This window comes from Erythrolamprus reginae, chromosome 4, assembly GCF_031021105.1.
Source record: "Erythrolamprus reginae isolate rEryReg1 chromosome 4, rEryReg1.hap1, whole genome shotgun sequence".
NCBI classification, from domain to species: domain Eukaryota; kingdom Metazoa; phylum Chordata; class Lepidosauria; order Squamata; family Dipsadidae; genus Erythrolamprus; species Erythrolamprus reginae.
The window spans coordinates 85,637,349-85,663,208 of NC_091953.1; the positions used below are offsets into that span (position 1 = coordinate 85,637,349).

Below are 25,860 nucleotides of genomic sequence, written 5' to 3' on the forward strand. Positions count from 1 at the left end.
GGCTCAGATTAAAGACCGCACCACCGAACCGTGGCAGAAAGGTGGGGAAGCCAAAAAACAGCTGATGGACACTGGGAAGGGTTTAAAGAGTGCCACAACTGCATTGCTTGGAATAAATCGTATTTTTGGAGCTGGAGAGGTCCTGGTGCACCCAGGAAGGGTAAGACAGCCCCAAAAGGAACCAGCTGGCCACCCAGCTTAATCCGGCCACCATTGTAACTAGTTAGAAGCTAACTGGTCTAACCGGCACCACTACAGACAAACAATGGTTTTTCAAGGCACAACTGCTGAAACATGAGAGCTGGCTATCTGGCCTGATCAGCAGCCTCCATATCAAGTGGCTGAAGATCTACGTCACCAAGCCCAACTGCCATTTCCAGCTTCTTCCTGGAAGGGTTGACATTTGGTGCACTTTCCTCAGCAGACATCCTGGTGCTTCCCCAGCAGGGGTCTCGAAAATCTCCAGCACATCAAAGGATGAAGAATATTGCTGCATCAGATAGCCACAAGGTGGCTCACGCGAATAGGGAAAAAAGGCAAGTTTCAATACATCCCCATATAAAACAAAGAAGCCCTGCAGCGTCAAAGAGGGACAGTGGAAAAATAGCTGCAAAGAGGAAAATGTTTAAAGCTGAAGAAAGATGTCTTGAGGAGGGGGAAAGCCTTGGAAAGCCTTAGAAAGGACGATTTCAAAAGCTAGAAGACAGGTAGAGTGAAAAGAACTAGCAGAGTTCCCTGGGGCAAAAGAAACCATCCATCCCTCAAACTTTTTAAACATGTGTTGGTGGGCTGGACTGGGTGGGTAGATAGATGATCATGTGACCAGGTGGGCATGGCCATTTTTTAATTGATATGGATTTTTATGTTTTACATCAATAGTTTTTATATGGTTTTATCTCACTGTTGTATGCCACCCAGAGTCACCTTTGGTGAACTACTCTCATCAGGATCTAAAGCAAAAATATTCAGAAGTACCCAAAAGTTAATGCAGCTTCTTTTTTTAAATTGTTTGTTATCTTTAAACATCATGTCATTTTTACACAGATCTACATCCATATTTCATACATTGTTATTTACATATCTATTTAGAATACATCATATATATTTAAAATACACCATATCCCAATTCTCAGTCTTTTTCACATTGTCACTTTGTCTTTGGATAACAGTTGTATCATTTAGTCCAAACTTTATAATAATTCGACTGATTTTGTTCTTTTAATTCCATTGTCAGTTTGTCCATTTCTGCACATCATTATATTTTGTCAACCAATACATTTTCCAAATGAGTTTTTTCATCTTTCTAATATTGGGCATAAGCAATTCTTGCTGCCGTAATGATATGTAATGATAGATACTATATATCTTTGGTTGTTGCTTTCTTGTTATTCCTAATAGAAAGAATTCCGGAGTGTATTCTATTTGCTTTTCTGTAATCTGTTGTAACCAATCACGAATCTTTTTCCAGTACTTTTTTTGGTTTGGAGCACAGCCACCACATGTGAAAGAAGGTACCTATTCTCTTTTGCATTTCCAACAAGCCAAATTTGTGTTTGGATATATTTTAGCCAATCTGAAATGGGGCCGGGTGTGGTGATGTTCATTCAGTTCACTGAACTCCAGAAAAAAATAGCTATTGGTTCTACAAATTGATAGGAACTGGCTGAAATCCACTACTGATTATACCTTTGTCCTAGGATTAATCAGGATTTTATCAACAATGTTGTACAAAATCTAACTGGAACTCAACTAGATATATTGTTCTTTCTTGCTCTCTCTCTTGCTCTCTCTTGCTCTCTCTCTCTCTCCCTCCCTCCCTCCCCCCTCCCTTCCTCCCTTCCCCATCAGTGTTGGGTTTTCTCTCTCATGTGCTGGCCTATGCTTTATTTCCTATCCACGACTTTGTCCTTTGCTTATACCTGATGTTGTGGTACCACACAAAATAAGCTTTGTTAGGAAATTAGACTGGGAGTATAAGTAATCCCAAGAGCCAACAATGATTTCATTAATTGATCATTCTTTTTAGTAACATTACATGTGTTTCTAAAGATGTATTGCCTTCCATAGTTAGACAGAAAGGAAAATACTTAGATTTTTTTCATGGAAGTACTGTATATGATAATGCTGAAGCATTAAGGACTGAACACTTCGTTTTAAAACAACCCTATCTCTATAACCTTTGCCAAGATCAAAAGATTTCATTGAAGAAAGGAATGTTTACCTTACTTATACTTGTTGCAGTTTTTCAGTGACAGCTGGACCTTTACAGATGAGATGTGGCATAAAGGATTACTGCAAGACCTCAAAGTTGCAATGCTTTGAGGGAAATAAGTTTTAAAACTGATTTATTTAAACCATATGGAAACCTTTTATGGGCATGCTTTAAAAGAATTTACATCTGACATATTGGCTTGTTCTGTAAAGAAAATCTGTCTGGTGGAAACAAATACGGAAAACAGTATTGTGATAGAAAGAACCACAAATTCAGATTTTCAGTTACATTTACAAGAATGGATTTTTAAAAAGGAGGATAACCCTTTCAGAAGTATACATTTTAATTTTAAATTGACCACTAAAAAATATCATGTTGATACAGCAATGTTACATGAATTGAGAAGTAAATTGAAATCACCTATGATTTATCCTATGGTTCCTCATCTAATACAAATTAATGTTTAAATTCCAAATTGCCTTATATATTAGGTATGTTAAATGACTTTGGGGTAAATAGTTTTTTGTGCTGTTTTCATCTGATTACCAAAATCAAAATTGCTTTGTGAATACCCAAACTGAAATTTTCATTGCAGGAAAAAAAATAGGAATGGAGGATAAAACATTTCCTCATTATTAAATCAGGAAAGGAAAATATTAAATTATTATTGTGCCTGCTGTAAATGTTCTTTGTTCAGGAGTATTTGCATTTTTAAAAACCAATTACATGCTAAATAATTATTTGCAATCCCAAAGCATCTGAAATACCACTTGAACATCATCAGCATTGATAAAATAACTTATTTGCAATTAATCAATTGCAAAAACAAGTTTTACTTGAAAAAGATTATGTCCTGTAATTATACCTTTAACACTATTAAACAATAATATCTGCCTATCCCAGGTTATTGGGAAGGATTCAATAGATAGAATTCTAGCACTTAATGATAGTCATGAGGTACAAATAAGCAATCAGGAAGCAATCAATATTAATATAAATTGTATTAATATAAATCAGATTCAAGCAACAAGTTACGCTCATACAATCATAAGTGGAAGGAGATGGGTGATAGGTATATGAGAAGACTAATAGTATTAGTAATGCAGTGAATAGTTTGACAATGGCGAGGGGAATTATTTGTTTAGCAGAGTGATGGCGTTCAGGGGAAAAACTGTTCTTGTATCTAGTTGTCTTGGTGTGCAGTGCTCTATAGCAGGGGTCCCCAACCTTTTGGACCTCAGGGACCACTACACTCATAATTTTAAATCCTGCGGACCACTAATACGAATTCAGCACACCACTTGCTGAAGCTCCTGGACTCCCAGTGATGGGATGGGGTATTCAGGCATTCTCTTCCCCTCTCTCTTTCTTTCTTCCCCCTCTCTCTTTCTCTCTCCCCCTTTCTCTCTTTCCCCCCTCTCTCCGCTCTCTCCTCTTTCTCATCTCTCTCCCCCTCTCCCTCTCCCCCTCTCTCTTTGTCTCTGGCTTTTATCTCTTTCTCTCTCTCTCTCTCTCTGACATGTCTCTTTCTCTCCCCCACTCTTTCTCTCTCTCTCCTCTCTTTCTCTCCCTGTCAGATCTGTCTCTGTCTCTCTCTTTCCCCCCGTCTGTCCTCATTCTGATTCTCTGTCGTCTTCCTGAGAGACCAAGATGCATGGAGCATCAACAAGGCTTAGAAGAAATGCCTGCAAGACCCAGCAAGAGATGAAGCTTCGCTCCCTCTCTGGAATTTGGAGCAAATCTCCACCCCACCCCACCTCCGCCCTTCCTTTCTTAGGCCTGGCAAGAAGTGACTGGGAAGAGAAGGCCAGGGGCAGGGTAGCCAGTGTGTCCAGCCAACAGGAAGCCACAGCAGGGGGAAGAACAAGCCACAGTTTGGCAACACCCATTGCTTCAACCCACCTATGCCTTGCTGGTCCCATATTCCAGAGCTCTAGTCATAGGATTGGCCATTAATCATTCCAGAGCAGCTCCTCCACCCAGGTGTGCTGCAGACCATCAAAATTTTCTCACGGCCCACTGGTTGGTGACCTGTGATCTATAGCAGTGATTGTCAACCTTTTTTGAGCCGCAGCATATTTTTTACATTTACAAAATCCTGGGGCACACCACCAACCAAAATGACGCAAAATGACACTCTAACACAGTACATATTATACATATAGTTAATAATATAGTTTCTAAATGTATTTATGCTCACTTAGTGTGAAACCTGGGCCCGTTTCAATGAACACAAAAGGAATATCCTGGCAGGAATGGTAGTTTGGGGACCCATGTTTAATTTCCCCACGGCATATCTGATCATGCCTCACGGCACGCTATAGATCAAAACACTGATCTATAGCATCAATTTGAGTGCAGGAGTTGAAACAATTTTTGTCCAAGATGTGGGAGGTCAGTAAATATTTTCATGGCCCTATTTTTAACTTGTGCAGTATGCAGGTTCTCAATGGAATGCAGGTTGGCAATAATTGGTTTTTCTGCAGTTCTGATAAAAGTTCTGATATCAGGTAGATAAAAAAAAGACAAATGCAATCCAAATATCTGGCTGATTATGCAACCAACCATAATAGTCTCCATTTAATTAAGAAAAAATATATCAAAGATATCACACAGGCACTAAAACATGTCAAAATGTGACACTCTATATATTTATAGATCTTTCAAGATTATTTTGTACATCATTGTTGATTTTTAGTCTTCATAAAACTAATGAGGTACGTCATATATTTATACAGGCACAAATCACAAATATATAGTGAGACTGTCTACACTAAGAATTTATGGCAACCCTTAGCTTTTCCTATGATGATAAATCACTGCTGCATATCAACTGTATATATTGCTGCAAAGTAGACCAACTGACATAATAAATAATATTCCAGTCTTTTATGTACAAAATTCCTTGTACTGTACAAGGCAAACATTGGGGGGGGGGGCAGGTGAGGTGAGTAGAAATGGAGCAGAAAACACGGTAGGAGGGTAGGTTAAAAGCTTTCAGAATTTAATCCTGCTCATCATCAAATTATATTTAAGTAAAACAATCCTGTCAATAACTAAATTCTCCATAATCTGGTTAAATACATGTACATACACAACCGAAATCATATCACTGTTGGTCATAATTCACGGTAATTCTATTATGAATTTTGGTAGGTGTGAAACTACCAGAAAGTTTATTGGAGGAAAGCAAAAAGTGACTGGTCGAGCTCAAAGGTTCCTGGCAAGCAAGCAACTTCTTACTGCAAACTTTGCATTTTTATACTCTTTCCTTTTGGATCTAATTTCCATGCTTTTGTATGGTAGTTAATGTTATGTTCTTTTTAAAATATTGTAAGAAATTCAGTGATTGGTTAAGACGCGGCTATTTGGAAAATAGCCGCGAAAGTTAAATGACTGTCTGTTGGGAAAAGCCCGCCGTTTTTAAGAGTATAAATAGGGCAACGGAAGGTACTTGTTGGTGATCGTTTCCTGTCTTACTGGTTACAATAAATGCATACTGTTTAACCAACCTCCGGAGTCGTGATTTAACAGTGGCGACGAGGAGGTTGAACTCCCGCAAACGCAGCCATGAACTCGGCCATGGCCCCACCACCGCCTCTCTTCAATTCCGAGTCAGAATCGTGGACTTCTTATATGTCCAAATTCAGACTTTTCCTCAAAGCGAGCAACCTGCACGACGCAGAAGACGAAAGGAAGAAAGCCATATTTTTGAGCTACTGTGGTCCAGAAATCTACAGCTTGGCTTCCACTCTCGTTGACCCAGACACGTTGGAAACTGTCGCATGGTCAACCCTCCAAACAAAACTCGCTGCACATTATCAACCCACGACTCCCGTTCGTGTACACCGTCACCAATTCGCCCAGATGCGGCAAGCGGACGGGGAATCAACCAATAATGTATGTGATTCTTTTGACCCAAATGACTTATTGAAAGAATTTCCTGAAGTTTTTTCTAACAAATTAGGTAGATACACCGGCAGCCCTATTTCTTTTAATCTGGATTCAAATGTTTCTCCTATTCGATTAAAGCCCCGCCGAATTCCCATTCCGCTTTTGCCTAAAGTAGACGAACAATTGGACAAATTAATAGCCCAGGGCATTTTGATCCCAACGGATCACGCCAAATGGGAAACACCAATAGTTACCCCTACCAGACGGCTCGATTAGAATTTGCACAGACTATAAAGCCACAATTAATAAAGCATTACAACACAATGCTTATCCAATACCAGTTGTGCAACAACTCCTACACACTTTAGGTAACGGGACAATCTTTGCAAAATTGGACCTTGCTCAGGCATATCAGCAACTCCCCGTTGATCAGGACACCGCAGAAGCCCAAACAATTGTTACCCACAGGGGCGCCTTTAAATGCTCTAGACTCCAGTTCGGAGTTTCTACTGCCCCTGGCATTTTTCAAGGCCTCATGGAACGAATCCTAAATAACATTCCTGGGGTCGTCCCATATTTCGATGACGTATTAATTTCGGCCACATCAAAGCCAGAACTCTGGGACAGAATTAGAAGTGTTTTAACGAAATTTAAAGAGACAGGGCTCCATTTGAAGGCAGACAAATGCTCCTGGGCAGTCCCCAACGTTCAATTTTTAGGTTTTAACATAGCCAATTGCCTATTATTCTAAAACCCTCTCTTCTGCGGAGAGAAATTATTCCCAACTTGATAAGGAGGCGTTAGCGGCTGTGGCAGGAGTCAAACGGTTCCATTATTATCTCTGTGGCCGCTCTTTTACTTTGGTTACAGACCACAAGCCTCTCCTCGGTATTTCGGCGGGAAATAAACAAACTCCCGCCTTTCTTTCCCCTCGCATGACTGGATGAGCTATTTTCTTAGCCGGTTATAATTATACCTTAATCCACAGGGGGGGGAAGGACATAGGAAATGCCGACGCACTGAGTAGGTGTCCTTTAAAAGATTTAGTTATTGATCCTGCTCCAGCCTCTAGTATTTTATTAATCGAGACAAATAAGCAAGCCTTATTGACAGCATCAGAGATAGCTGAACACACACAAAAAGATCCAATTTTAAAAAACATTAAACAATGGGTATTGAAAGGTTGGCCAACTGAACAACAAACAGAACAATTTCAGCCATATAGAAATAGGCAACTTGAACTCAATGTATTAAAGGATTGTATTTTATGGGGGGACAGAGTTATAATTCCAAAAGCATTGCAGAATCGAGCCTTGCAACTATTACATATAGGTCACCCAGGAATAGTCAAAATGAAAACAATAGCCAGGAGTCATCTCTGGTGGCCTGGATTGGACAAGGACATAGAGTTGTGGGTGGGTGGTTGTGTACCATGTCAAAAATCAAGACCCAACCCACCAAAAGCCACACCATCAGAGTGGCCAACACCAAGAGGGCCCTGGTCCAGGATACATATTGACTTTGCAGGACCAATCAGGGGCCAATCTTTTTTATTAGTCGTAGATGCATATTCTAAATGGTTGGAAATTGAACTCATGGCATCTACTACTACCAGTGCAACTATAAAAGCCTTAAGGAAAATGTTTGCCACACATGGCATTCCGGATATTGTGGTTTCTGATAATGGGCCTCAACTGACAGCTCGACAAATGGAGTTATTTTTTGCAGACCAAGGCATAAAACATGTGCTCACTCCTCCTCATTTTCCTCAAGCTAATGGACAAGCAGAACGAATGGTTAGATCCACAAAGGAAGCATTAAGTAAAGCACCACTAGGAGATTGGCAACCACAAATTGATGAGTTTTTAACCATTCAACACATAACACCATCAGCTTCAATGCACAAGAGCCCAGCAGAACTGTTAATGGGCAGGAACCTTCGTTCCAAACTAGACCGAATTCATCCTAATTACCAAAACAAACAAAAAGAACTTAAAATACAAACCGATAGACAATTTAATAACGGGGATTTAATTTATGCTAAAGACTATGATTCTAATGATAAGTGGAAAGAAGGAACTGTATTAGAAAAAACAGGTTTAAAAACGTATATAATTGTATTAGCAGATGGGCGTAGTTGGCACCGTCATATTGACCAACTACGCAAGCGGATTAAAGTTAACACAGACATTTCACCCACTATAGAAAAATCAACAGAGGACTTACCGGAACCAGTTCAGGACTCCAGCGATGGCTGCCTGTTGCCCCTGGAGGCCGGCGGAGATCCAATTGCAACATCGCAACCAGGCCCGTCAGAAACTAGCCTTAGCGGAGCAACACCAGCGCCGTCCGTCCAGGAAGGCAGCTCCCAAGAAAATGAACTGCGCAGGTCACAGAGAGCGGTGAAGCCACCAATCCGCTTGCAGGACTACGTGACGTGGATTAACACGTAGCCATAGTTTTTTCTAAAAAGGGAGGGGTGTTATGTTCTTTTAAAAATATTGTAAGAAATTCAGTGATTGGTTAAGACGCGGCTATTTGGAAAATAGCCGCGAAAGTTAAATGACTGTCTGTTGGGAAAAGCCCACCGTTTTTAAGAGTATAAATAGGGCAAGGGGTTAGCCGTTGCCCTCAATTCGGAAGGTACTTGTTGGTGATCGTTTCCTGTCTTACTGGTTACAATAAATGCATACTGTTTAACCAACCTCCGGAGTCGTGATTTAACAGTTAATATTCCTTATCCTGCTTTGTGTTGTTTTTTTCCTCCATATCGGAGTGATCTCAGTGGGAGAGGGGGAAAGATGAATGTTAGCCTGTTTGAATCTGCGGAGAGGGTTGGATGGGCCTTAAGTATCAATTTTGTTATTCCAAAATTGATGTCTGTTTTTCCCCAAGATGTGTTTTTAGAGCTAATCTCTTCCTAGGGCCATGTCACAGTTTTGTGTTTGTTTCTTTTTGGTAATTTAATTATTTCTTCCTGCATGCCCTGTATATTGTTTGTATTTTACAATGATTTGGGTATTTTCTTTTCCAGTGTATCTGGATTTTCTAATTACTTTGGCTTGGTTCTTTTCTTAGGGATATCCATTTTTATGTTTCTATTTCTTATTCTAATTTCTTCTGATGGGTAGTCCTTCACTGTTTTCTTGTGACTTACACTGTCTCAGTTTAGTTCCCTTTCCATACATCTATTGTGGAAAATGCAACAAATAAATAAATTTGAAAACCAAAAACTGAATTATGTCAGAGGAAATCTTTTTTATGCCTGTTATAGGTATGAATGAAGTTTCCTGCATTTGCTGGTTTGGATTTGCATCCTAATAGGTAGGGGTGTGTTCTGACTTAACTCACTGCCAGTTCGCTTCCTCACGTGCTGCGTGGATGTGTGTGCGAATGTGCAGTGCTGAAAACCTTGCTTTTCCACATGCGCAGAAGTGAAAAACAAGATGTCAATGCCTATGAACCGGTTTGGGGGAGTGGCCAGTCAGCCATCACTGCTGGTTTGGCAAGTGTGGGGAAATTCCCATTACTGATTCTATAGAACCAATCTGAACTCACAGGAACTCATTTCTGTTAATAGGTAACAAGTGCCTAAATTTAATTGGTAAACATTTTAGACACTTCCGTTTTGTAGCTGATATGTTTTCCATATACATAATGTAAAATAAAATAAATGTGTAGGGCACTCTGATGCTTTAGTTAGATTTATGTCATCAAGTTTTTCAGCTGGGGAAGTCCTTTGGTTTTGGACTCATGTTGCAGCTCTGCCTTTTAAATCTGAATTTCCTTCTAAAATACTGGTTTCCTTATTTAATTAATATAATTATTCTAACATAAACAGATTGTATTAGGCAGTGCATGCATGAAAAATGCCTTCTTTTTACTGATTCACTCACTGATAAGAGGGCCTTGTATCCCACATCTCTTTTATAACGAAAAATCATTTATGTATTCTAAAGAATTGGTTTAGTATTTACTTGTAATACAAATGGTGAAGTCTCATTTGTCTTTGGGAGTTTACATAATCTGAGTACTTTGGATGATGATACTTTACCTGAGAATTAGATTGCTTGTGGAAAGTGTGATTTATCATTACTAATAAAAATTATTACCCTACTAATAACAGTATTACTGTATTTCCAATCAGAATCATTATTCTCCAATGTTATTTTATTTCATTTTATTTATTGCTTACATAGCTTTTTAATGAGCTTTGCACTCATAATTGTTTTGCAAATTAAAAAAATAGATATTTGATATTATCTGCTTATTCCAGAAAATCTATAAAATTATATTTTAAAATATAATTAAAAATAAATTTCTTTGGTTAGGTTAATCACTTTTATGGAAGCATGCTTAACACTAGCTACACAAGTACAAGTACAGATAGAAATTCCAAACATTATCCTTTTTTGGGGGGGGGGGGTTATCTATATAAGGTTGCAGCATATTTGTTTGCATTCAGTTTCCTAAGAAAAGAAAAAGTGTGGTTAAACAAGTTCAGAAAGCCTACATTCAGAAAGAGTGCAGACTTTTTTCCATTCTGCTTAGTAAAACGGAATATCATGTCCATTTAAGTAAATTATTTAAAATGCTATTTATAGTTTACATACAGTTCTTTGTAATTGCTGTTCTGGATTTACTTATGGCTTTAAAACCACAAGTGCTGATTGTATTTCTAAGATAGTATATCTTGTTGGTATGTCTAATTTTTACTCTCCTTTCCCCCATCCAGGGACAATGGGTTCTTTAGTTTGCAATTAACTACATATTGTGTTTGCATAAATAAATGAATATTTATTTTAAAATGTATTTATTAATTTAAAAACGTAGCTGAAAATTATAACTCTATTTATTCCTAAGGCTACATAGCTATTTCACATATTGTTAGGAAAACTACAATTTATGGTCAATGCACTAAAAATATAAATATAGGAATGCTGGGGTCAGTGGGGAAAACCTTTTAAAGCTTTAGCAAATTATTCATAGAATTTTAAAAAGCACCAGATATCTTTCTTTGTATCTTACAGTTCATATAGAAATATACAAAATTGTACAGTTAAATGACCCTAGATTCTAGATGTAAAGTTTTAATTCTATTAGATGGTATTTTTTATTTCAAATTGCTATGCATAGAATATCTGAGATTTGTGCTACTGAAATTGTCTCTAGATTTCTGAGCTGATGTGTTTTATTTAACTGAAATACCAGTGCACTAATCAGTTCAAAGATAAAATCTCTACTGAACTAGAAAAACTGAGAGCAGAAACTAGGGTTGTAAAAGGGGTCTGGACATTACAAATTGGTAACTTTATCTTAATGGAACTGGTAACCACTACTACTCTAGAGATTTGTGATAATGAGCTTTTCATCATTTCCATCTTTATAAGGACATTGGTAACAGTACAACATTAAAACACATTTATAATCTGAGAGTTTTAACCAATAAAAACAAAAAAGGTGTTTCACATTCACCAGTGATTCTTTGAGGCCAGTTGCCAAAGGTGCTAAATGCAACATCTAAAAACTGCATAGCACTGATAATGATTGCAATGGAGAAATGGAGAAAGTTTGTCTTATAGGAAGATTTAGAATGGGTAAATGCAAAAAATATGTTCATAGGGTTTTATGAAAAGTATTCTTTTATTGCCAACACCTGTATTAAGAAACATAGGCACAGATTTTATACCTGGATATAACCAGATGTACAAATTTGGAATGAAATAAATTGCATAATAGGAAACAGAGTAGTTCAAGTCAGCCAGACACATTTAGGTGGAGACTGTAGAACAGGCTTTGAATTATCACTGTCAGATATACAGGCTAAATTTAGGAAATTAAGTAGCGTAGGCGGGCCAGCAAGATTTGGCCTAGGGGATATACAGTCAGAATATAGAATCAGTACTAGAAACAAATTCAGTTCACTTAATTCATGCAAAAGTAACTTGAGGAGTTATGGAAAGAGATAAGAGATACTATGAAAATCAAAGCAAGAAAGAATATTTTAAATATATAAGAAAAGATTCAAGTGGATTCCAGTAAATTATTATGATAGCCAAAGAAAGACAAATGATAAAAGCTCTGTCTGAGCAATAAGATGGTATATGATGATTGAATGCATACCTCAAGCAAAAATGACTGGAAAAAATGTTGCAATAAAGAATGTCAATAGATGCAAATATGATGATTTTCAGATAAGAGATTTCAAGACTATTCATAGAAGAAATCTCACTGAGACAACTGAAGGTTTCCTGTAGGATATTTTTCTTCAGATGGTAAATTGCCAATAATAAATCTTTAAATTCAACTCTTATGACTGAAAGCATATTTCCTAACAAACTTCCTAACAAACAGGAAGCAGCAGGTGAAGCTAAGCAGAATCACATCAGATACCTGTACAGGCATAGGGGCTCTCCAAGGCTGTGTGCTCTCTCCACTTCTCTTCTCTCTATATACCAATGACTGCATCTCTAACTATGACTCTTAATGGGCCAATTGGCCACTCCCATAGCCTACTTAAATAAAAAAAAGGACTGACCAATTTGCAGACAACAACTTTGTTTATTCCATGTCTCCTCTTTGATGCCTGTTCAGCTTTTGTTTGAAAGACTCCAGTTTCCTGCAAATTGCACCTGGGCATTTTGCCAACAATAGTAAGATTGTGTGCTCTTATCACACAGGCTATTTGTGGAACTTTGGTCCTAATTGCTTGGACTATTGCCAGCTGTTATGACTAATTAACAGCTATTGCACTGAAAGGACTGGTTTATAATTTCATTGACTTTAGAATAAGTGCTAAGATAGATAATTAGTAATTTGTTAATATTAAAACAAGGTTTTTTTGGAAGCTGTGCTGAGTGTTCCTTGGTCTGGCAGCTGGGTCAGAACAGTAATTTAGAAAAATGTGGGATAGATATCACCATCAGAATGATTTGTAACTTCCTGACAAATAAGTCGTCCTTAATGCTACTTCATCTGCATGGAGGGAAGTAAGTAGTGGGATATTGAAAGTTTCTGTCTTAGACAAAGTACTCTTCATAAATGACTTTAGATAAAGGAATAGAAGGGGAACTCATCAAATTTGCAGATGACACTAAGCTAGCAGGAATAGCCAACAGCCCAGAAGACAAGCTCAAGACCCAAAAAGATCTTGACAGACTTAAACAATGCACCCTATCCAGGAAATGAAATTAAATGTGGACAAAAGCAAAATTTTTCACTTAGGCAGGACATAACAAAGATACAGTTATAGATTTGGTAGAACCTGGCTGAAAAACAGTACATGTGAGAGGGACCTTGAAGTACTAATTGGTGATCACTTAAATATGAGCCAGCTTTGTGCAACCGCCTTGGTTGCAAAAACAGAGGCATAGAATCGAAATCACATGAAGTAGCAGCACTGCTTTATAAAGCTACACCTCGATTACTGCATCCAGTTTGGTCACCACATTAGAAAAAAAAAAGATGTTGAGACTTTGGAAAAGAAAAGCAACTAAGATGAGTAAAAGTCTGGAGACAAAAACAAATGAAGAATGGTTGCAGGATTTGGATTTGGTTAATCTAAAGCAGTTGTTGGTAAACTTAAACTCTCAGAGCCATTTGGACCTGTTTCGCACAGAAAAAAAACACACCAAGAGCCACAAAACCTGGGTGGGTGTAGCCAACTTGACATAACTCACTCTTACCTAGTCATATGACACCCCTAGCCATGCCTACACAGCCAGTCATTAGGACAGAGAACTGAGAAACAAAAAATCTTACTCTCTCTCTCTCTCCCTCCCTCCCCCCTTTTCTATCTATGTCTGTCTCTCTCTCTTCCATCTTTCTCTGTATCTCACTCTATCTCCCCACTTTTTCTGTATCTCTCTCCCCTTCTTGCTCTTTCTCCTCTTCTCCCTCTCTCTGCATCTCTCTATGGCTCACTCCCCCTTTCCCTATCTATTTCCCCCCTTTCTGTATGTCCCTCTCTCCCCATCTCTCTCTCTCCTCTCTCTCCGTCTCCCCCCCTCAGTATCAGTTTCTCTGTGTGTATCACTCTCTCTCTACCCCTCTGTATATCTCTCCTCCTCTCCCTCTCTATCTCATCCCTTTTCCCCTCTCTCTGTATCTATATCTCTCTCTTCCTCCTCTGTATCTTTCTCTTTCTCCCTATCTCTATATCTCCCCCTCTCTCTGTATCTCTGTGTTAAAGTTTTAAGTCTTAGTGAAACTATAGCGTACATAAAAGAAAAAGATACATTTGTCAAGAATCATGTGGTACAACACTATGACAATCATTAAGTGTTGTACCACATGATTCTTGACAAATATATCTTTTTTCTTTTATGTACGCTGAGAGCATGTGCACCAAGACAAATTCCTTGTGTGTCCAATCACACTTGGCCAATAAAATTCTATTCTATTCTATTCTATTCCATTCCAATCCATTCCATTCCATTCTATTCTATTCTAGTACGTTGAATAAAACTTGATATTATACTTAATAATGATATTATTTATTGATAAAATTAAACCCCTTATAATTTACCTTATAATATCCCTAAAATTAAATCACGACAATCACTGATGAACACTAATATAAACAATGGTCTTGCAGTATTTGAGAGGTTGCCACAAAGAAGAGTGGGTCAACTTATTTTTCAAAACACCAGAGGGCAGGAGAAGAAACAATGGATGAAAACTAATAAAGTAGGGAACCAATTTAGAACATCCTAAGAGTGAGAACAATTAACCAGTGAAACAGCTTGCCTTCAAAAATTGTGAGTGCTTCATCACTGGATGTTTTTAACAAGAGACTGGACAGTCACATGTCTGAAAGGATATAGAGCATTGATGGCAGACCTATGGCACATGTACCACTGGTGGCACGCAGAGCCATATCTGTTGGCACGTGAGCTGTTTCCGTAGCTCGGCTCCAACATGCATGTGTATGTCGGCCAGGTGATTTTCAGTTCACACGAAGATTCTGGGAGGGCATTTTCAGCTTCCGGGGGATCTCCGGGGAGATGGGGGAGGGCATTTGTGCCCTCCCCAGTCTCCAGGAAGTTACTGGAGCTGGAAAGGATGAAAAATGGGCCTACTAGGCTCACCAGCTGTTGGCAAACTGGCCATTTCTGGCCTCTAGGGTGCAGGGGAGGTTGTTTTCACCCTCCTCAGGCATTGAATTATTTGTGCATGAGCGATAGTGCATGCACACAGGTTTTCGGCACCCAAGGGGAAAAAAGATTCGCCATCACTGGTATAGCATCTCCTGTTGAGCAGGGTGTTGGACTAGATCAATGATGGTGAACCTTTTTTTCCTTCGGTGCTGAAAGCGAGTGCCCACACCCATAAGTCAATACCTGGGGATGGTGAAAATGGCATCCCCCGCCCCTCCAGAGGACTTCAGGAGGCCTGAAACAGCCCATTTCCCAATCTCTGGTGGATCAGTAGGCCTGTTTTTTGCCCTCTCCAGGCTTCAAAAATACCTTCCCCCATTCCTCTAGAGATTCTCCGGAAGCTGAAAATGCCATCCCAGAGCCTCTGGGAGAGCTGAAAATCAGTTGGCCGACATGCACATGCAAATTGGAGCTGAGCTAGGTAATGGCTTGCGTGCCAGCAAATATGGCTCCACATGCCACCTGTGGCACCTGTGCCATAGTTTCACCATCACTAGACTAGATGACATTGGAGGTGCCTTCCAGCTCTATTCTAATTGATTGGTTTTAATAACAACACATTAACATAGAGAAATTGTGACTTTTTCTCAAGAAATGGCTTCATGATTGATGGCTTTAGGATTGATGTTATTAAATAAGCTTGTTTTTTGTTTGTTTGTTTATTATAATGCCGGTAGTAAAGGAACTTTTTCCAGGAATCTTTGAGCATTTGAAATTGAATATTTAGGGCTTTTATGATACTTATTGTATTTCTGCTATTTCAGTGCTGTTCAGTTCTGTCTGAGCAGCTTGCAATGGTTCAAAAATAAAATAAAGAGAATTAAAAAAATGAGGAGGAGGGGGACCAAATCCCAAAGTGGGAAACAACAATTAGCAAATGCAAAGTTGTTAATAAGTTAATTCTGAGACTTCTAACATGTTCAGAAGAAAACAACAACAACTTGCCACATGCTTATTTTTAGTGATGTGAATGCAAATAAACCTGCCTCACAAAAATCCGATTGAGTTTTTTAGGAGTCTGATAACATAGTTTCATGATCTCCTAGTAACATATTTATTAATTCTTTTCATCAGTCATTTGAGACCAGTGACTAGTGTGATGTTTCAGCTTGCTTTGTTTTCATGAGTAAGAAAATCACAGAGCGGGTCTGTGTTGTTTTGCTTTGTCTGGGTATGTGCATTAATGTTGAAGAGTTACAACTTATAGACTATTTCAGCCATCAAATCATCACTTTGGTTATTTGAACAAGGGTCTCAAACAAACAAAATAGTTTGTGTAAGGATGAAATAGTGCTAGTAAACATTGGTGTATTTGAAGCTGGTGGTAAGTGTATTTTGTCTAAAAAGCTCATATGGCCTACCGCTGAGACATAGGATGAAGGAGGGGGGGAGGGAGTCTCATAAATTATTACATGAAGGCTGACCACCATCATTTAGGAGATAAAATTGTGCCATCTGCTCCTTAAGGTCTTTGATGTATTTTCTTCATTCTGGAATGGAAATGTCAACTCTGAAATCTATTCATTTAAATCCTTAACCTTAAGACATATAAATCACAACTAAGGAATAAAAACACTTTTCAAAGAAACTGGTAGCCCAGTGCAATGACATTCGATTCAGGAATAACTCATAATAAACAATGCACAATTGTTTTCATACCCTGTTAAAATATCCAGCTCTCTTCAGATTCTGTGGCTGAAAAGGTGTGAGAATAGTTACTAGATCAGACTGCAGAGAGCCAGGGGAAATTGTCAGTCTTGTAGCTGTTCTATCAGAGTGTTATAATTTCCTCTTGATAGCTTAGCTTAGACTCATCATCAATTTCACTACAAACACAGAGAGAGAGAGAGAGAGAGAGAGAGAGAGAGAGAGAGAGAGAGAGAGAGAGAGAGAGAGAGAGAGAGAGAGAGAGGTAGATTACAGTCCTATCAATCAATGAACAGACCTTATTATTAAAGATTATTCACTAAAACCCTCTATCTCTCATACACATCCACAAGAACACACATTTTCTTACACTCACATATACTGTATGTTTGAAGTTTGAAAGGTGTCTGACTTAAAACCGGTGGGTAATATATTGTAAGGGGGAATTTATGACTAGTTTGAAGCAGTATTGGGGATTTTATGGCCAAATGTGTGTAGGCGAAACTTGGTTTGGATTCCTGCTCCAAGGATTAACATATTGTGATGCTTGAATGCCAACAGAAAATCTCCCTTCCCCCTTCCCTCTCGGGCCCCCACCCCACAGCATTCAGAGTCCTTCTGCTGAAGCTGTTCAGTATTGGGTTGCTTTTTCCTGTGAGAGGATTAGAGAAAGAAGAGAATGGCTTTGTGAAAAAAAACGGAGAGAAAGAGAAGGAATGCTGAGAAGAAATCCAAAGGCCTGCAAATACTTCTTGTAGACAATTGAGGGGAACTGCATGTTATGCAGCAGCTGACTGCTGTTGTACATATTGTAAGTGACACTGGTAAGCTTATTTCATCTTCCACTATCTCCTCCTATCCAATTCTACTGTTTTGTAATGCTGATATATAATTGCCTTTATGGAGGATTTTTTTTTTGGAAGAAAGGATCTTTTAATGATAAGTTTATAAGGCATCATTGTCTGTTGCTTCCTATGTAGGAGCTTAAGAAACAAAGAATAAGGAACTTGTAAGAATCATTATTTGCTGCTTTTGCTTAGAATTTATTTTCTTAAAGTTGAGCAATGAGAGGAAGAGAAGTCATCTATAAAATATCAAACTGTCTAAATATATTCTGACAACTATTTTATGGTGATGGAGAGGCCTTTTTGATAAATGCTCTGCAATATTTTAAAAAAAGAATCCAAACCAATATTTCCAGTGTTTTAAGTGGATATACACAGAAGCATGGACAGTTCTGGATTTATTAACTCTTCATGCAGTATTATATTCTTGGTAAAAGAAACCAGTTCTAGCCACATATCCAGGATCTACCATCTACACTTCTATGTTACAACATTTATATGAAAACTGGTGTCTGAGGAAAAGATACACACATAGTGTATTTACACTTAAGTTATTTATTTTACAGAAAGAATAAAAATTCAAATCACATAACACTCAATATATAAAACTCAAAAATCCAAATGGAATGCCTAAATGGAAGCTCTGTGTTCATGTATGTTAAATTTTTTAAAAAATGTAATGAAATGTCTTAACAATAAAATGCAGCAATTTGTTTTATGTTTAACATAAATGTCTAAATGTAACAACTATTATGGCACCTTAACAAACCAAATGAACTTTTTTTTAAAAAAAATAATTTTTGATGAGGCACTTGTTAACGACTAAACTCATTTTTTTTCCTTTCAACTAACAATGTCATAGTTGCATTAATGCATAGTGCGGAGGCAACATAGAAAAAGAGAGGGGAGGCGAGAGGAGAGGAGAGCTACTGAATTATAGTGGTAGCCATTTAATGGTCTTAATAGTACTGGTAGAATCAAGTTATATCCTCTTGGGCCCAGATAACTTATGAGGGTGAACTTAATTGTTCACATATTGGTAGATTTTCCCATTGAAGTGATTTAGGAATTCAAGTGCTCAGAATTATATCAGAAAAACTATCAGAACTGGTATTATTATCTCCTGGCTATAACTCTGCAGAAAATGAGGACTTTGTTTTTGAGGAATCTTCTAATTGGTTTACATTCTCCCTTTCAGTATCTACAATAAAATGCAGAAATTTGTTCTTTACAGTTAACATAAATATCTAAATATAACAATTATTATGGCACCTTAACAAATCAAATGAACTTTAAAAAAAATGGATGAGGTACTTGTTAACGGCTAAAATAAAAAGAATTATTTTCTTCTTCTGACTAATTATATTGTAGCTGCATTATGCATAGTGCACACTAACACTGTGTGTAGGGTGGGAAAAAGCATACAGAACAACTGAGGAAAAGAAAAAAAAAGAAAATGCACTCTACTGAACTGTAGCAGTGACTATTTAACTGTGTCAAAAGGACTAGTAGAATTGAAACATAATCTCCAAGTTCTCAGATAACGGAGACTTGGAGCATCAACAACCAGGCTGATGGACTTCATTCTTATTTTGGTAGCTTTCTCCACTGAAATGGTCTAGAGTACTGTGTACCATAGTTCCCTCTAAGCTGAGCAGTGAGCAATGGCTCACTTAAAAATCATCATCAACTCAGAGTTTTTCAAACCTGCCCAGAAGCCGCGAGGGAAAGAGTGAGAGGGAAAGAGTGCCACCCAGTCCCAAAGGGACTGCCGCTCAGACACTATACTTTTCCGCCCACCCCCCCAAAAAATTAGAGGGAACACTGCTGTGTACTCCATGAGTTCTATATACAAGACTTCAGAGGAAGAACTAGTAGAAGAAGTGGTACTATCACCTCCTGATGATGACTCAGCAGAAAATGAGGATTCTGACTTTGAGGAATCATCTAATTGGCTTACATTCACCTTTTCAGTTTTATTTATTTTAAGGTCCACTGGGTTACTCCACAGATGCTCTTGTGCAACATACTTTGAAATGGGTGTGTACTGGGATGGGGATTTTGCCTTCAACCGGTTTACTGCTCAAGTGTCTTTCTCCATGCTTGGGTATTTCTCTCAAATTTTCCATGCATTCAGAACACTTGATTCAATAAAATCTCTCAGTCCACCTAATGTGTGCCTTTGTCTGATGTTCTTTCTTTTGGAACTGTCTGCAGGGTTCGACTTCTGATTGCCAGTTCCAAGCATATCATCGGAAGATTATTTGAGATGGAGTTTTAATCTATCTGGAACCTTGAGTTTCCATGTAGGCCCCTGTTTGGCAGGTTCACTTCTTGTTAACAGGGTTAAGCTGCTGTCCATCTTGCCTTTCTTTATATCTTCCTTGTGTGCTGCATCTCTTAAGCCTTCATTCTCCATTTTATACCTGGCCCACTTTTTCTGAGAGAGAGTATCACGTTCAATAAGTTTGTATGAATTGAAAAGTCTGCGACTGTCTAACTTTGGTGTTGAAGTTTCCCTTGAACAATTTACTTCACTTTCTTCCGATTTCCTCCTAAGATTCTTTGCCATGAATTGAGTCTTCTCCCTGAATAGCCTATCCACAGAAGAACTTGCTGCAAAATCAAGAAATGCGCGGCTGGTGACTTACCCCCCGGCCCGGATTTGGTGCAGGGCCAGGGAGACACGGCCCTCGGCGCAGCCGCCATTTTGAATGCCGGGATCTTGCAAGATTTTGCGAGATCCCGGCCGTTTTGGGATCATCGGCTGAGGCTGATGACGTTGTCGGGGGGCGGAGCCTGCCAGCCCTATAAAAGGGGCTGTGAAGGCTTGGAGCCTCCTTTTTGCCCCAAAAAGGACAAGCAGCGAACACCCGGCTGGGGTTCGCTTTGACAATCGGCCATTTTGGAAGCAGCCTCACGGCGTCGGCCATCTTAGGAGGCTGCAAGCCTCACCAGAGACCTGGTTTGGAGTCGCGGGGGGGCAGAGAGCTTTTGAGAACCCCTCCTTGGATATAAGGGGGGAATCTTCCCAGGCAGGGGCCTTTCCCCTCTGAGGGTTTCCCCCCCTTTTCGGCCTTGGGTGGCCTGGTTTGGGGTGTGTGTGCGGTCTTGCAGGCCTGGTAGGGGCCTTTGGCCTTTAGCCCTAGGGGCCCAGGCGTGAGCCTTCTCCTCTCCAGAGGGCCATTTCGCCTTACAAGGATCAGCAGAGGCAATCCCCATTTGAGCAATTCCCATTAAGGGGTTTTGATTTAATTTTACTTTATTAATTGACATCTTGATGGCTCCTAAAAGGCAGAAGCCTCTACCCCCACCTGTGGAGATGGGGGCATGGCCCAGGAGGGCCCTGAGACCTTCAGTTAGGGCCTGGTTGGCACAAGAAGAAACCCAAGCCGGGGTCAGGACGGGGGGTAGGATGAGAGATCCCCCTGTAGCTGAGTTTAATATACCTGCTCACTCTTGGTCCAGGATAATTGAGAGGTTGGATAACTTGGATGCATGCTGGAGGTCGGTGTACGGGCGTGGGGGCACCATCTCATCAGCTCCAGCGGCCCTGGGCAGGCCACCAGATGAACCAGCGGCCCAGACCGGGCAGATGACAGCGACACCTGGCCCAGCAGGAGTTGGGTCTTTGTGGATGACTTCTACCCCTTTGGGGGCAGGTGAGACTGCACTGCACCCAACACTCACACCGCCCCTCCCTCTGACCGGGCAGGCCCTTGCGCCACCGGGTTTGGGGAGTGGGGTCAACACCATGGGTAGTTCTGCCCTCACCTGCAGCCAGGTGTGGGCTTCTCCCACTGTTACTGCGGTGGCGCAGGCCCCTTCGACAGCTTCAATGCCCTCAACACGGCCAGGTGAGGGGTCTGTGGGGGTTCCCACGGTGATAGACCCCTTAGCGCCATTCCGTGGGGGTTACCCTCCACGCCTTTGGGTTTTCACCTTCATCCCACTGTCAGAGAACGGATTTGGAGAGGAGAGTACGTGGATCTCTTCTCCATCCTCAACAGGGAAGTCCCTAAGAAAGAGAAAGAGGATGAGGCTAAGGCAGAAAAACCCAAGAAGGTCAGGGTTAGCAGGTGCTTCAGCTCATGGCTGTACGCATATCTAACCTACGCATCTGTGGTCATACAGAGGGAGCCCGCTCGGGCTGCCTCTATGCTCAAATACATTGACCTTATCGCATGTGCTCATTTTGAGTACAAAGACACGGTTTGGCACCAATACGATGAAGCTTTTAGGATGTGGGTGGCCTTCGATCGCACACTTCCATGGGACATGGTCGTCCTGGACTTGTGGTTCAATGCAACTCACCTTTCTTGGGCCGGGGGTGGCGACCGCATGGATAGCGGTCACTACATGGAAGACGAGCCGGTGGCCCGGGTAGGTGGGGGAGGCGCAACGAAGGCTGCTCCTCCATGTCATGAGTTTGCAGCCAAAGGGACGTGTTTTGTTCAGACACGCGTGTGGGAATTGTGGGTGCTCCCATGCCACCAGCGCTTGCATTAGGCCCAAGGGGAGTAAAGATAAGGAAGGATGGGGCGGGGCCGGCTAAACGGCCCTCGCCTTCTGGGGGAAAAGGGTCCCAGCCCAATTAAGCTGGGTGCGCTGGAAGAATTGCTGAGGGAGTATCACCCTTGTGGGAGAGCGGCTGCTCTCTTACAGGGTTTTACTGAGGGTTTCAGGATCCCATATGTTGGACCTAGGAAGGCCTTCATGTCCGACAACCTTAAATCGGTTGTGGGCCATGAGGACATTGTTAGGGCTAAAATTCAGAAGGAGGTGGCTGAGGGCAGGGTACTGGGACCTTTCCTGTGCCTGCCCTCACCTGCTCTTCGGGTCTCCCCCTTGGGGGTGGTTCCCAAGAAGGCCAGTGGTGAATTTATGTTGATTCACCACTTGTCCTTCCCGAAGGGAGAGTCAGTTAATGACTTCATTCCTGATGAGCTTTGCTCAGTCCGCTATGCGTCCTTTGACGCAGCAGTGGCCATGGTTAAGAAGTGTGGGGTGGGAGCCCTTATGGGAAAATGCGACATTAAGTCTGCATTCCGGCTCCTCCCCATACACCCAGATGACTTTGAGCTCCTGGGCTTTCACTTTGAAGGTGGCTTTTACGTAGACAGAGCGTTGCCTATGGGCTGCTCTATATCTTGCTCCCTGTTCGAGAGCTTTAGCACCTTCTTGGAGTGGGCGCTCAGGAGGCGCTCTGGTCTGGGTTTGGTCATTCATTACCTCGATGACTTCCTGTTGGCAGGGCCTGCGCATTCAGAGCAATGTTCTGCTCTGATGTCGGCCTTCGAAGCCCTTTGTGCTCATCTAAGGGTCCCTTTGGCCACTGAGAAGACCGAAGGCCCCGCCACCAGGATTACTTTTCTGGGTATTGAATTGGACTCAGAGGAGCAATCTTGTAGATTGCCCCTAGACAAGCTGCTCAAGATTCAGAGCAAGCTTGACATAGTGTTAGATAGCCGGAAGGTGACCCTTCACCAGCTTCAGGAACTTGCCGAGCTTCTTAATTTTGCCTGCCGAGTGGTGGCTCCCGGCAGGGCCTTTTCCCGGCAGGTATACACTGTGATGAAGGGGCTTTGATTGCCCCATCATCGGACCCGCTTGCGCGCTGGGGTCAAGGATGACCTGCGCATATGGCGGGTCTTTTTGGCCCACTTCAATGGTCGTTCCTTTTAGAGGCACGAGCTTCTTTTGGAAACTGAGCTGCAATTATGTTCGGATGCCGCAGGGACCTGCGGGTTCGGGGTTATTTTAGGTGACCAGTGGTGCCATTCCATGTGGCCTCTGGAATGGAGGCCCTTTCCTTGCTCAAGGATTTGACCTTTTTGGAGATCTTCCCACTGATAGTAGCTTTAGAGCTGTGGGGAGAGCAATTTAGAGACAAAACGGTGCACTTCTGGTGTGACAACTTGGCAGTGGTTCACATTGTGAATGCCTGTCCTCTAAGAGCGACAGGATCATGCGGCTTGTCCGCCATTTTGTGCACAGGTCTTTGTCTCTAAATGCCCTGTTTCTGGCCTGGCATGTTCCCAGGCTAGATAACGGGATCGCTGATGCCTTGTCCCGTGGTCAGTTGTCCAGGTTTCGGACGCTGGCTCCATGGGCTCACGCTCCACCGGAAGTCTTCCCTGGCCATCTGTGGAGCCTGGGCGGGCTCACAAACAGTGGATGACGGAAGCAAGATGGGCCATGGCCCTCTCGGTGGCCCTCTGCACCTTGAGGGCGTATCAAAACTCAGGTAAGGAGTTTTGGGACTTTAGACAAGCTAGGGGTTACCCTCACATTTGGCCCTTCCCAGTAGATCACCTCATGGAGTTCTGCGTGCTGCTTAGGCAGCGCGGCTTCTCAGTTAGAACCATCAGATCCAGGCTGGTAGGCCTGGCCTTTCTGTCTAAGGCCAGTGGCTTTCCGGACTCTTCTTGCAACTTCCGCATTCAGAAGATGCTGGAAGGTTGGGTTAGGGAGTGGCCTGCGCCCCCATTGGACAGTAGACAGGCTTTAACTGTACAGCAGCTGTCCCTTATTAATCATGCTTGGAACAGCCTGTGCGCCTCTCTGTACGAGGTCCGCCTTTTTCAAGCGGTGGCCAGTGTGATGTGTTTTGGGGCCCTTCGAGTCAGCGAGGCTTTAGCCTCCTCTCAGGGCGACAAGTCTCTCAGTGCCTTTCAGTTCTCAGCCCTGTACTTTGGCAATGGGGGTGTCTCCCTCTTGGTGAGACAATCTAAAACTGATCAGTTAGGTAGGGGTGTCAGGATAGAGTTGACGGCAGCCACCGATCAGTCTGTGTGCCCGGTAGCAGCTCTTTCTAATTTCTGCAGTCTTAGGGGTGCGGGGCAGGGGTACCTTTTTAAACATCAGGACGGTACCCCGCTTACCCGCTACAAATTTGGGGCTTTGGTGACTAGGGCTCTAGTCAGGATTGGCATTGACCCCGCTGGATATGGAACGCATTCGTTCCGTATCGGCGCTGCTACCAGCGCAGCAATGTCTGGTTTCCCGGGTCATAGGATCCGGGAGATTGGTCGCTGGTGGTCAGCGGCCTATTTGGGTTATGTACGGCCAGCTGAGGTAGTAGGACAGGATTTCATGCTAGGTAACCTTTCTCTGCCCTCTTCTAGATAGTCCCACCAGGGCGAGACCGACGGCGTTGCTGTGTGGCCACAGTCTTTTGGGCTGGCCGCTCCACAGCAAGAACCGCCGTGGGGACCCAGCTGTCTTTGGGCCGGTGGGTCAACATTGTCTGGATGGGGAGAAGAGGCCTGCGATGGGAGGGGCTTCTCCCACTGCTCCTGGGAGGGCGGCACAGGGTGGCCGCACCCAGGTGGTTGGTCTTGCACCTCGGTGGCAATGACCTGTGTGTGCTTGGGGGTCTGGCATTGATTTGTCAGGCCCGCAAAGACTTGCGTATTCTTTGCATGGCTTGGCCAACCACGTAAATGGTTTGGTCTGAGATCCTCCCGAGGATCGTCTGGAGGGACGCCATTTCCCTTAGGGCCATTCACAAGGTCAGGAGAAAAGTTAATAAGGCTATGGGTAGGCTGGTTAGAGAGTTGGGTGGGGTAGTGGTTTCCCATCCCAACATCACCATAGATCAGCCATGGCTTTACCGCGCTGACGGCGTTCACCTGTCAGACCAGGGGAACACCATCTTCTTACAGGACCTGCAGAGGTTACTGCGTGAGCTGGTGCAGTTAGAGGGGGGAGTCGGGGGGCCAAGATAGAGATCTGACCCCCACTCCATGGCAGGTTAGGGGCGGAAAACTGGGTGGTGTTTAGCAACTGTGTGTTCTCCGTTGGGCATCTTTGGGGATGATTGACAGGTTCTCTCCAAAGGTCATGGTGCCTTTAGTGCAATCCGACCAATTGGGGGGGAACCCGTCTTTGGGTCCCACCCATCTCTATCCTCTTGTAGGGGTTAGACGGTGAGACCTTCCACATGCAGGTGCATGGCTGGGATCCAGGTGAGGACGGGGCCCTTCACCTGGATCAGCATGGAGCTACACCCATAAGTTGCCCCGGAAGTTTTTCTGATGTCATTTTCCACCCCGGAAGTAATTTTTTGACCCTGCGAGTCCTTGTTAGGGTTTAGTTAAAT

The 25,860-nt window shown here is 41.9% G+C and overlaps 1 protein-coding gene across 2 annotated transcripts in view; it reads left to right on the forward strand.

Annotated features, from left to right (window-relative positions):
- Nucleotides 1-25,860, forward strand: part of MID1 (midline 1) — a 351,173-nt gene that overhangs the window by 81,885 nt on the left and 243,428 nt on the right. The window lies entirely within an intron of this gene.